The sequence below is a fragment of the Nicotiana tabacum genome, chromosome 3, assembly GCF_000715075.1.
Source record: "Nicotiana tabacum cultivar K326 chromosome 3, ASM71507v2, whole genome shotgun sequence".
In the NCBI taxonomy this organism is placed as follows: Eukaryota; Viridiplantae; Streptophyta; class Magnoliopsida; order Solanales; family Solanaceae; genus Nicotiana; species Nicotiana tabacum.
This window is the reverse complement of record NC_134082.1, coordinates 132666725-132679416: the sequence shown is the minus strand read 5'-3', so window position 1 is coordinate 132679416 and position 12692 is coordinate 132666725.

The following is a 12692-nucleotide window of genomic DNA, read 5'->3' as shown; positions in this document are numbered from 1 at the left end:
TGTTTTCTTTTGCATTGTTTGATGTATTTAAGTCGTCTTTGGCTAGATTTAGCTGAGCGATGGTGAATTGGTAAAGGAAAATCTAAATTGAGTATTGAGTTCGCCGAATCGAGGTAAGTGTCTTGTCTAACTTTGTGTGGGGGAAATAAGGGTGGAATGTGGGCCGGTTAGAACCGTGCCCAGCCTAGGGCCACAAGCACATATGGGTGATGGGCCTAAACGGTCCTAACCGGATAGGACCGGGACCGTGGGGAGCTGGGTTGGGTAGTGGGCAGGTCTTGTGCATTAGGCTCGCGAGACCTGGACCGGCTGGGAAGTAGGCCGGTTCAACCGGCCCTAACCGGTCCTAAACGGGCCCAATGACTCCAAATTAAAAAAAAACGGTCTTTAAAATGTAGCCATTATTTCTACCAAAATAGCTGTTGGCTATTTATAAAATAGCCATTTAACCCTCCCAACTTTGTTTTAACCCCAAACTTTTTATAATACATTTTTTTTCCTATTTTCAACTATAAATACCGCCTCATTCTTTCATTTTTTTACAAAATTATCAATTTCTCTCTAATTTTATTCTATAATTGCTTACTTTATTATTGCAATTTGTGTAAAAAATTATGAAGTTGGTGAATTAAAGTATTCAAGTCTTCAAGTCTTTAACGATAATTAATTTTCAACTAGTTGTTCATCAATTCGGTAAACTCGTTCCAACTCTTAAGTTTTAATATTATAGTTTTGTTTTATTTTATTTACTTTGTATTGTTTGAATAATTAAGATGGATTTTTCGTTAAAAAAATGTTTAGTAAAAATAAAAAAAATTCAAGAGTGGTGAATCTAGTGGCCAATCTATTCCTCCTCCAATTTTTCGGGCTCCCGTACCCAAACCCCATACCCGTCCTACACTGCTTCTATTCTTGATAGTGATAATACTTTATTACAATTTACTGAGAGTCAATATTTGCATAATGTTGGAGCTGGTGAACAATTAAACCATGAATATATGAATGTTCTTTATGGTAATCCAACTATTGATGAAAATGATGATGAAGAAATAGATTATGATGAAATGCAACCAGATGACGATACACCCACTAGTCCTGTTGCTGAAGTTAACCCAACTAATAATAATCCAAATGATGCCCCGTCTGACCCTCATGTTACTACCCCTACTTTTTCTAGACAACCTTCTAAACGGAGCAAAACATCTCTTGTTTGGCCATTTTTTACTCAATTAAGAGAAAAACATAGGGCTAAGTGTAAAACTTGTAGCAAAGGGTTAGCTTTTAAATATGTTGGAGGTCGAGGGGGGACGCGAAGTTTGAGGAGACACATAATGCTACACCCTCAAGATAAAGTTAAATATCTTCATATGAAAGCTTTGGCCGAGGGAACAAGTGTACCTAGTCAGACTGACCTTAGTACCGAGTCAAATCAATTTCAACCGGGAATTAACAGTGTTACCTGTGGTATTTTATATTATGATCCAAGAAAAAATCGTGAAGAATTAGAAAAAATGGTTACTGTTATGTGCTTACCCTATAGTTTTCCTTCTAACCCTCACTTTGTGCATTATATTAGAAACGTTTTTAATCCTACTTATAAAGGATAACCTCGCACAACCGTAAAGAGTGATATTTATAAATATAAACATGAATATGAACAATATTTGCGCTACTTATTTACTCATAAATTATCGTGTTGCTATTACTATTGATATTGGTAGAAGTGGTAATGACTGTGATTATCTTACTGTTACCAGTCATTGGATTGATGAGGAATGGATAATGTAAAAGCGCATTATTGCTTATAGAATAATTAATTCACGTCATACAGGGTAGTTTATGGTGGGTAATGGTATGAGAATTTTAAATGTTAAAATTAAAAAGGTTAAAATCGCTCTTAACTGGCTTTTTTATTCAAACCGTAGAAGTAGACTTAGAGAATATTTTAAAAGATGCGATGAATTTGGCCTAAGAGAAAGAAAGATTCCTAATGCTTGTCCAACTAGATATAATTACATGTATGAAAGTATAGTTGTTGCATATGAATATAGAAACCACATAAACTCAACGTTTAATGCTCATGTAAGATGTTTAATACTCGTGTAAGTGATGATGATGAGCACCTTACAAATGCGGATTGTGATAATGTTAAAATGCTTGTAGATTTTTTAGAAAAAATTTATATTGCTACAAATGAATTTTTTGGGCAATATTATCCTACTATTTCTAACTGTTTAGTTTATATTGCAGAACTTGTAAATTTGTTTGCTTTTATTTTTAGAGGGTGGAAAAATTTATGAACAAGCTATTGATTCTATGAGAAAAAAGTTTAAAAAATATTTTTTCCTATTCTCCCTATTTATGGTGTTGATGCCTTATTAAATCCTACTATGAAATTAGGAGATCCTCAATTTTGGTATGAAATTGTTTATAATGGTTTAGCACTTGAAGATGAGGAGTTGTCTCAACTTCCGGAAGCAATAGACTCAATTAAAATAAATGCTCAAACTATTTATAGTGCTTATCAAATTGCATTAGATTATGATATACCAAATGTTCCAACTCCTTCTTCTTCTAGTTCTCAATCATCTAAAAGAACTGCGGGAGTAAGAACATTTACTTCTTGGGCCGGGTTCAAGGGTTCTCAAGGTTCTAGTACTAGTGATTGTTCACAGCTAAATGAGCTTGAAGTTTATTTGTCACAAGGAATTGAGGAAGTGAATCCCGGTGGCTCCTTTAATATTTTGGAATGGTGGAAGGATAAAGAAAAATACTTTCCGATTCTTTCAAGGATGGCCCGAGATATTTTAATTATTCAAGTTTCAACAGTGGCATCAAAGAGTGCTTTCAGTCAAGCAAGACTTTAACTCGGTGATTATAGAGCGTCTATGAGGGAGAGCCTGGAAAAATCAGTACTTTTCAGAGATTGGATCCATTCGGAACGAAAAAATTTTGGACTTGCTGAATCACAACCAGAGGTAGACGAAGCTTACGAAGAAATGCTAGTTGAACTTACATAGGGTGCAGCTTCGCCTGAAAGTGGTGATGAACAAACTTCTTTTCCGCTACCACCAACGGAAATTCCTCTGAACCTTGAAGGATTTATGAAATTTGTAAGAGATACCATATAAATTAATATGTAACTTGTATTTTGGCACATCTTGATTAGTTTTTTTCTTCTTCTAAATGATGGTATTAGCACCTTGTTGTGCTCATTCCATAGGGGGAGGAAGACTAAGAAAGATATTGTCATATTTTGTTAATGTTATAATAAAATTATAACGTATTGCATTAAATATCTCTTTACAATATTTTTGTGTTTAAAATTGAATTAAAAAATTTAGGTCATAATTCTATAATATAATTTTACAAAAAATTGCCTTAGATAAATTTTTTTTTAAAAAAATAGAAAGTAAATATTGGCCCACTTAGGCCCGGGACCAGCCCACATAGCCTGGGACCATTGGTTCGTGGTCCCGGTCCTGGGCTGGTTCTTACAAAAACCTTACAAAGCCTCCTTAAAACCGGCCGACGAAGCCCGGGACCACTTAGAACAGGCCGACTTAGGACCGGCCCACAAAGCCCATTTAGAACCGGGCCCGACTCACATTACAGCCCTAGGGGGAAATCACCCCTTAGGAATTAAGTTAATTGTGCTATCTTGTTATATGAAAGCCGTGTACGCAAGGTGACGAGTGAGTACACAGTCTATTGTATGCTTCACAAGAACTACTCCAAAAGAAATCACAAATAATTGTTCTTTGTATGCAATTTTAAATTTTTCGTGACATTTTATTTGTTGCATGTTTATTTTATTTTAATTAAGGAAAAATACAAAAAATAGTAATGCAGATGCATGTGCATTTAGGAAATTAATGTTGCATTTTTACAATTAATTAATCATTAGTTTATTTAAAAGTATAAAATAAAAAAAAAATAATATATACATTTAGGAATCAATTTGAACCATATTTGGTTTTTTTAAAAGAGTGAAAATCACAAAAAAATATGCATGTGCGTTTCTTGTCATTGTGGGATTTTATTTAATGGTTAATTTGTGTGTTAATAATTATATGTGTTAAATAGTATATGTGTAATTTATTTTTTGATTTACAATTTTTTTAGGATTTTTGTTCAATTTTTAAGAAAAGGAAAAAAGTTCAAATATGAAGAAATTCGGACTGGGCCAGTTGTTTAAAGAAAAAGTCAGGCCCAAAATCACACCCCATGCCCAGGTCCGATCCAACCCGTCTCCAGCCTCTATCAAACGACGCCGTTTCAAGCGTCTCAATCTGGACCGTTGATCTCTGATGATCAAACGGTCCCAAAGATGTGACCAAACCCGACCCCTGACCCATTACCCAGTTAAGCCCGACCCCCCTGTTTAAACCAAACGACACCGTATAGTTTAACCCCTTTTCATCCTGGCCATTGATCTTAATAGATCTAACGGTTAAGATCAAAACAACCCTTCACTATATAAGCCCAAATCCTTACCCCACCCCCCAAAGCCATACCCCCCTTCCCACCGTCGTCTCTGATCTTCAGAGACCAGATGAATCTCCGCCTTCAACCACCGTCAACCACCCACCGGAAATCGCCTCACGGTGGTTCCGGTGGTCCAAACAACCCCAGCTTAACACCCTCGACTCCTCTTGACCTCCCCATTCCAAATCCATAACCCATATCCTTCGAATCAGGCCCCAACTCTTCGAATATTAAATCGAAGGTTGGCCTGAAAACCTTATCTTCTCCAATGGCTACCAAATCAACACCACAGCATCCCCTGACCACCCTCACCATGGATTTGACAATCGTTTGTTTCGAATCTTCCTAAAACTCCTCGAATCTTCTTTTGAAGGTTCGAGCCGAACATGAACTTGCCAAATTTGTTTCAGATTCATACTAGGTGACCCCCAGGCTTCCTTCACCCCTAAACCACCCTTGATTCCCTTCAAATCTGCCCAGAAATGAACAAACCCTAAATTCGAGAAAAAATGGAACCCTAAAATCATGGAATTTGTCCGATTAAATGAAGGTTTGGGGTCTAATAGACCTTAATCGAAGTATTCTCAAATTAGAATACTTCGATTCAGGTCCGTTCGACCTCAATAAGGTTCAATCCGGTTCAAGATTAGGACATATTTTGGGTTGAAGATTCAGAGGTATTTTCCCTGTTTTTCTTTTGTACTCTATGTATATATTATTGCCTGTTGTAGTAGTCTGTATAATTTTTCTATTCTTTTTCTTTTAATTAATTCTGCCTCATCTCCACTAAACCTGTTTATTTGATCAAATTCTAACATTGTTTCTATTTGTTATAATTGTTATGAGTTATAATGTGTATAATCGATTCGAATAAGTTCGTCGATTAGTTGTTTTATTATAAATCCCTGCCCTTGGTAATGCTGATTTAAACAGCCTGTTTACCTATTTTTAGATTGATTGTTATCATTTGTTGTAAGTAATCAATTACTTAATTCCTGTCGATTAATTCGTTTTGTTTGTTCAATCAGCAGATTCGTCAAATGTTGTTGTGTGTGTTTGATCCGTGGCCATTAGGTTTCAGGGCATTGTCATTGAACTGACAATGAACCTGCCCTCATATTACCTTCATTCATGTGCATATTAATTCAAGTTTCAATTTCAGTTTAAATGATTCTATTAGAATTTTGTAAATTCAGTTTTGTTTGTTTCAACTGAGATTCGACCTCAGTCATTTAGTTGTCAATAAGTGTTGTTATAGCTGTTAGTCAGAGTTAATGTTCACATCTTTGATAGTTGGAACAAGTTGCAGAATTAAAGGTTGCCAGGCAGTAATATCAAGGGGTTTGCAGGGTTAGTTTGGGAATTAGGATACCCACTAATTAAACTAGGACTCTATTAGACTAAGTGGAAACATTTCTTAATGGGAATGACACTTTTGCTGATTTTAAGGGGGCTGAAAGGTGCACTAATAATCAGCACTAGTATAATGGGTTAATTAAGAAATGAAAAGTAGAATATTAAGTGGACAATGCACTAGCTGAAAGGCTTATTTAAGAAAGCTGAAAATCTGACTTGAAGAAAAAAGAATTTTTTTTCGAGAAAAAAGAATTTTTTTCGAGAAAAAAGAAGAGGAGAGGAGTCAGAAGAAGAAAATTCTGGAAAATAGAGGAAACAAATTCAGAAAAAAAAAAATCAGAACTTTTACATTGAGAGTTAGTGTTGAGGCTGAACTTTTGCATTAAGAGTTTTCAAGCTGCTTTTCTTGAGTGTTTGAAAATCAGAAACTATTGTTTCCTTACATCTGTATGTGTTTCATTTTGGTACTGCTGGGTTTTCAGTTTAGTATTTCCTGGGTTTACTGGTTGTTGCTGTACTGCTGTGTTGTTGTGTATGGTTGCTGTTTTGCTACTGCTGATCTTCCTTTTTTCTCATTGTAAACATTTCCAGGTACACACTTCTGAAAGTCATGTGTTGATGTAAGCTTAAATTTGAAGCAGAAGTTGAAATGAACAGAGAAATGCACGTTTGCTTGCTTCATAGTATTTATGTTCAAGATGTAGTAATAGGACAAATGATAGGTAGTTTGTATTTGTTTAGGCTCATTCCAATTATATTTACTTTGTGTGAATTAGAACGTACCCGAACTAATGCGGATTGTTAAATAATATGCTGTTAGATTAATTAGATGTATTTCCATGTGTTTAGCAATTTAGTTTGGTTTAGCTGACGATGATAGTATAACGAAGAATTTCAGTAGGCCTCTGTACGTATTCCGTTGGATCTTTGGACTGTTTAAACTTGTTATGGCTCGGTCCAGTTTGATTTTAAGATAAACACTTTTTAAGTAAATTTTCATATTGCATTAGTTAATACCAACGAATTAGCTATCAATGTCAACAATCCCGTCCTGTTGAATTCCTTATTTCAACACATGTTTAATAGTGTAGATTAATAATTAATATCAGCATAGGCTCACCATTCAACTAAGTGGCTGGTTGATAAGTGGACATGAATGAAGTATCTAATTTGAATAAATGAATGATGTTGAACTTTAATGCTATTTGGTAAACACAATCAAAAAATTGGGACTTTTGTCCAAAAGTGTACATTATTTGGTCTGGGCCTTGTTGGTGGTTGGCTCGTTAGTAGTCAAATGACCCATTATGAGTTTTAAGTTAGGTAGCTGTTCCAAATTGAAAGGTGTCCCCTTTTGTTTGGATCTGGACTTGAACTTGAAGCTCGAATTTTATAATATTAACTAATTAGGATTTTTTAGAGACATATAATTAAAAAAAACGTAGTTTACTTTAGGACGGACCTTTAAAATGTGAGATGAGCCTCGCCAAATATAATGCGAAATTTCGGGGCCCTTATTAAATATATATATATAATACTTAGAATTCGCGATCGGTCGCTAAGCGAATTTTACGGCCTTTTTCGCAAAAGTAATAATGCGTTATTCACTGTTAGGCGCGTACTTTAATAATTTACTTTCTTAAACTTGGGTGCACATTTATGTGACCCAAATTCAAATCTCAACGGAATCGAAATGTGTCGATAAGCACGGGTACATTGACTGTGACGTGGTTCGAGATACGTTTTCATAACGTTGCAATTCTCCGTAAAATAATAAAAATAATAATAATATTGATAAAGGCGGTTTAAAGTTAAAATTTGCATATAAGTTCTTAATTGTTAAAATCAGATAAAATAAGCCAAATATAACAGTTGAGCGACCGTGCTAGAACCACGGAATTCGGGAATGCCTAACACCTTCTCCCGGGTTAACAGAATTCCTTATCCGGATTTCTGGTTCACGAACTGTTAAATAGAGTCAAAATTCGATTCGGGATTCAACCGGTGACTTGGGACACCATAAATCACCCAAGTGGCGACTCTGAATTACATAAACAAATCCCGTTTCGATTGTTCTTTAATTAGAAAAACTCCTTTATACCCTTGCAGAGGCGGAAAAAGGAGGTGTGACAGCTCTGGCGACTCCGCTGGGGAGTTAACCCAGAACCACCGGTTCAGGGTTAGAAATTCGAGCTTGATAAATTGTTGTTTTTTGGCTTTATTATCTGATATTCTCATATGATCTGTGCTTAATATGCAAACTGATGCTTTTTACTTCTTTGATATTATTTGAACTGTACATATAAACTGTGCTGAAACCTTCTCTTCTTACCTTCGGGGATGTGCTTACTGGTTAAGACTCCCTATTCTGTTAGTGTCCTACCCTAAATAAAAGAGGCTCGGAAAGTTTCTAAGCCGGCTGGCCTTTTGGTTCCCGGAAAGGAGCTCCTTCCTCAACTAGAGTTGTCCGCTCGGGTACACTGTCTAGAACATATACCCAGGTTGAACCTAAAATAACTTGACTTCATGCCGGATCCCTAGTAGGAACGTTTATTTGCATCATGTTGCATTTGGCTTAGGGGACTCAACACAGGGGTTGGGTCCGTCTAGGACTAGCAACCTGAAATGGAAAAAGATCATCTTGCTGCATTCTGTTTGTTTTGCACATTTATTTGCTTCAGATCTGCATGCTGACCGGTTTCTGAAATCAAGAATTTTTGAAAAAATTGTGAAAAATTAGCAGTGTAGGGAGATAACTACTTTTAGAAAAATAAAATCAATGTCCAAGTAGTATCAAAACCCTGCCGAAATTTTGAAAAATGAAAAAAAAAATTAGTTTGATTTATTTGAAAAAAAAAACAAAAGAAAGGAGTCTTGTTTACAAGTTTAGTTTAGGTTGGGCAAACTACGCCGGTTTGATTTTCACAGGGCGTGAGATACGTAGGCAACCCTCGTCGGGTCCGACCGCGCATTTTGCAAAAATAGCCAAAAAATGTGTCAAAATTTTAATTTTTCATCATAGAGTCGGGTGATGCCGTTTTTATCAAAAATAGCCGAGTGTTCCCAAAAGGAACGCCGGAAGGCTGAATTTGTATAAACGGCCACTTCTGTCATTTTTTATTTTTATTGGTTAACTCGCACAACCTTAAAATCTTCGTCCCTGAAGTGCTGAAAGGTCGTGTTCGGAAGATCTGGTTTTTTTTAGGAAAAATGATCAAATAGATTTAGTCAAATAAATTTTCTTTTGTTTAATCTTATTAATAAATGTGCAGAATGAGCACGACTCAAATTGAACCTTTTTCAATCATGAATAAAATCCCCCTCCAGTTGCGGCTATGGTGGAATGATTTAGGCAAAGAAGGGCATGACGAAATCAAGAAACATCTGAAAGGTCTCACGAGTTTGTTGGATATCGGGCCTCGAGGGGATATTATAAGGGCATTGGTCCCTCACTGGGACCCTGCGCACAATGTCTTCCACTTCTCGGACTTTGAACTCACCCCAACTTTAGAGGAAATAGCAGGGTACATCGTCAGTACTGAGGTTCCGTTGAGGCATAAATACCTAGTTGCTCCAAGAGCCGTAGCGGTGCACCAGTTTCTGGACTCATTAAAGATAGTCAGAACAATCCATAACCCTAATTTGGCAAAAGGTTTTTGCACTCTGAGCTTCATATACCAAAGATATGGCCACATAGGAGGATTCGACAAACCAGAAAACAAGTTGTGCAGCAAAAGTAACCGTCGAAAGTGGGATGAACATAGACGGGTTGCTTTCGTGATAACCTTTCTAGGGCTTTTAGTTTTCCCAAGAAAAGACGGGAATATTGACATAAAGATAGCTGGGGTCGTCAGTACTTTGCTCACTCAAAAAGATAGCACGCTGGCGCCCATGATTGTATCTGATATGTTCCGAGCTCTCACGGCCTGCAAAGCCGGAGGAAACTTTTTCGAAGGTTGTAACTTGTTGTTGAAAATGTGGATGGCCGAACACCTATGTCACCGAGCCCAGTTCCTGAGCCATGGATCTTCTGAAAAGACCTGCATAGAGGAGTTTTACACCAGAATTAATGAGGTCCGCCTACCTGAAGGAATCTCGGCATGGACCTCATATTTCCGGACCCTCATCGCCAGTCAAATACAGTGGACACTGGGATGGTTACCGATCGACGAAGTCATATACATGCCAGCAGCTAGGCCCCATTTTCTCTTGATGGGACTTAAGAGCATTCAACCTTATGCACCGTATCGGGTTTTGAGGCAACTTGGGAGGTGTCAGATAGTGCCCAAAGATGAGGATCTAAGCACCCAGGTGATTGAGATCAGTTCTGATGGTCAGTTTCCTGAAGCAAGGGTCTGCCAGATTTGGAGCCAATGTCAATACTTAGAGGCAAATACTTGTGTGCTGAATCAGGCAAGAGGGGAAGTTTTACCTGGATATCAGGCTTGGTACAAAGGGGAAATGTCGTCTGGAAGGCCGGCTAAAAAACCTCACCTTCAAGAATTTGCCAAGTCCTCACAAGAACATTGGGACCGGTTGGCCAAAGAGCGGGAATATCTTGCCGAAATAGGCAAGTTGAAACGACAGATTAAGGATCTGAAATTTGAGAACAAAGTGCAGGTTGCTGCCGATAAGGGAGAAAATAACAGATTAGCCAGAGAAAGTGAGATCCTCAAAACTCAGATCTGGAAGATGAAAATGGATGCCGACAACCAACTGAGAAGCCGGGCTGATAAGAGGTTGATAGCAGGGTTAAGGAATCAGGTCGCTGAAGGCCAGAAAGACTTGGAAAGATCCAAGGCTAGCATAGCAAGATTACGGACCAGGTGGGCAAAAGTTACAGCAGCACAGAAAAAGCACCTATGGCAAGTGAAAATGGATTACGAAATGAGTGTTACAACATTGAGAGAAATAAATTCCACTCTCAGTGATCGGGTCCTTAAACAAGCCCGAGATGCTAGAACAGACAGGGAGCGCTGCTATGATTCAATAGCCCGAATGGAAGAACAAATGGAGAGGTTCCAAGATCAGCTCATTGACAATACTCGAATATTGGGACTAAAGAATCAACGAATAGAACAGCTGTGCATAGAAAGGGATAGAATCAGGGGTAGGATCAATGAGATTGGGCGCTACATCACCACGAAGTGCCTAACATGTGAAGAAATGCCCCGTGATATCCTTTTTGCCTCAGTCATGGGTTATGTCCACCGGATCATGGAGGAATTAAAAAGCTTGCAAAGAGGCCTAGCACCAAAGCCCGCGGAAAGGCCGAACGATGCCTCGCGGGCACCAAAATTCAAGGCTTTAATGTATCCCTAGTTCAATCCTGCACTTGTTTGTTTTTCAGAGTCTGTTGTCCACCCTTATGTTCTCTTCAAACATTCTAAAAGTATGGAGTCTGTATTTCGTTTGTTTTTCTTTCAAATAATAGCTTGTAATAGCATATTTGGGTAATAAAAGGTAAAATTGGGTCTTTATGGCAGAACTACGCCCGGTCTGATTCATGCGGGGACATGATACGTAGGCAATCTACATAATATTCGACCACCACTACAAAGATAAATAGAAAGGGAAAAGTGAATAAATAAAGGACATAAGCCAGAATGACTCATGCAATCAAAGCAAAAACATGTTAGAAATGGTTAAACTGCCTAGGAACATTGCATTCCCTGATGTGAAATTGCACTATGTGTTAAACTCTAACGCTAGCAAGTTTGTTGTTCCATATTAGAGAAAGGGATGTCAAAACAGTTAGCTCGTTAGAACGTTCTGGCAGATTACCATTACCACACAAGATCAAAAGGGCCCATTCCGGAAAGTATGTCTGGTTCAGACAAAAGTGTTGAGGAGGAAAAGACAGAGATGCAAATGATGAAGGAGGAAATGGACAGGTTGAGACAAGAGATTTCTGGGATGCACTTATCCTGGGCTAAGGGACAAACACCACCAATACTTCCCCCTACTCCTACCCTTTCACCAGCTCGGACTCCGGAACACCCTTCCACTGGTCCATCAGCGAGCTTCCCCATTGCCCAATACTATCAGGGAGAAACTTCCTATAATCCCCAAGCTTCACCACCTAAACAAAACCCTCCTCCACCAACTGTTCCTATTTTCGTGGCACCTCCACCCGCCACGTTGCAAAAATCCCCTGATGAACCAGTGTTTCAAGTTCAAGACAATCAATACTATCCTCCTGAACTCACCTTCAAACCACCCGAGCCATACACTTACACCCCTCACCTTCAGTTCCCTACAGAAACTGAAAGGCCAGCTAAAAATCCGGAGCAGGATGAAGTGCTCCATAAAGTGAAAAGCCTGGAGCAATCCTTCAGGAATATGCATGGATTGGGCAGCCAAGTTAGTGTGGCCTACAAAGATCTGTGTCCCTTCCCCGATGTTCAATTGTCGGCAGGTTTTAAGATGCCAAAGTTCGACTTATATGAGGGACATGGTGATCCCATGGCACATCTACGAGGTTTCTGCAGTAAGATGAGAGGGGCAGGTGGAAAGGATGTGTTGCTAATTACCTATTTCGGTCAAAGTTTAAGCGGGTCCGCATTAGAATGGTACACGAGGCAGGATCCTAGCAGGTGGTATACCTGGGATGATCTAGCACAAGTATTTGCAGGTCATTTCCAGTATAACCTTGAGATCGTCCCCGACCGTCTCACACTGTTAAAACTTGAGAAAAGGCCTGGAGAGAGCTTCAGGGAATTTGGATTCCGCTGGAGAGAACAAGCAGCAAGAGTCGATCCGCCAATGAGGGAAGGTGAAATGGTGGACTACTTCTTACAAACGTTGGAGCCAACCTATTTTGGTCACCTGGTGTTGTCGGTTGGAAA